This window comes from Dipodomys merriami, unplaced genomic scaffold (genome assembly GCF_024711535.1).
Source record: "Dipodomys merriami isolate MVZ:Mamm:240054 unplaced genomic scaffold, mDipMer1.0.p SCAF_169, whole genome shotgun sequence".
NCBI lineage: Eukaryota > Metazoa > Chordata > Mammalia > Rodentia > Heteromyidae > Dipodomys > Dipodomys merriami.
Genome location: NW_027203037.1, coordinates 68,147 through 69,280, shown reverse-complemented (window position 1 = coordinate 69,280; position 1,134 = coordinate 68,147). Strand labels below are relative to the sequence as shown.

General features: G+C 34.8%; 1 non-coding gene across 1 annotated transcript; it reads left to right on the top strand.

Moving 5' to 3' along the window:
• The first annotated feature begins 439 nt into the window (after positions 1-439).
• LOC138828964 (U6 spliceosomal RNA) lies at positions 440-541 on the top strand. Its single transcript, XR_011372441.1, has one exon. It is a non-coding gene; the product is annotated as a U6 spliceosomal RNA (small nuclear RNA).
• Positions 542-1,134: the final 593 nt, after the last annotated feature.

Genomic DNA, 1,134 nt, shown 5'->3' with positions numbered 1-1,134 from the left:
CTTCTCATCAGTAAAGTTTCTATAAACTCTGAAATGTACATACTTAGTAGTATATGACTGCTACCATGAATCTTAAATGCTTTATGGAAAAGTTTTACAACCTGCTAAATAGACTTAATTTTGGCATATATGAGCAAATTCCCAAAATTAAACATATTTAAAACATTAAAACTTTTAACAAACCTTAACACTTTCTATAGTGTTCATTATGGCAGGTTCCTTGTACAGAATAATTGAATTTCTCCTCCTACACATCAGTTGAACAACAAATATCTAGAATTATTTTTTTTTGACATGTCAATCTTGACTTTATTTTTAAATGTGTTCTTATGTAAGAAATACATGGTTCTAAAATTTCACAACAATTCTTTTGAATTTAATTTTTGTGAAATTGTCTAGTTTAAGAAAATCAATTACACTTTATATATAAAATTGTTCTGTGCTCAATTCAGTAGCACATACACTAACATTGGAACAATAAAGAGAAGAATAGCCCCTGACTGAGGATGACACTCAACTTCGTGAAGCATTCCAGATTTTTAAAAGAACAGATGCTTGATCGGATGTGGACAGAAGGGAACCTTAGTGCCTTGTTGTTGGGAGTTTAAACTTGTTCGAAGACTTTGCAAAGTAGTATGGAGGTTCCCCAAAGACTACATAGAGCGCCCCTAAGACCCAGCAATCCCATTTTGGGCATTCACCGAAATTATCACAAACAAGACCATACTAAAACGACCAGCAAATCTATGTTCATTGCAGCATTATTTACCAAAGCTAAGGTATATAACCAAACCCAATGCCCCACAGTAAACGAATGGATCAAGAAAATGTGTGTGTGTGTGTATTTGTGTGTGTGTGTGTGTGTGTGTGTGTGTCTGTGTGTGTGTGTGTGTGTGTGTGTGTGTGTGTGTGTACTGGAATTCTATGCCTCCATCAGAAAGAATGACATCACCCTGTTTGTTAGGAAATGGAAAGACTTGGAAAAAATTATATTAATTGAATTAAGCCAGGCCCAACGAAGTGAAGTAAGCCAGGCCCAAAGAAACATAGGTCCCATGGTTTCCTTATTTTCATTAACTAGAATGTGTCTGCTACAAGCAGAAAACATCATATAAGTTGAAGTTAGGCAAAATG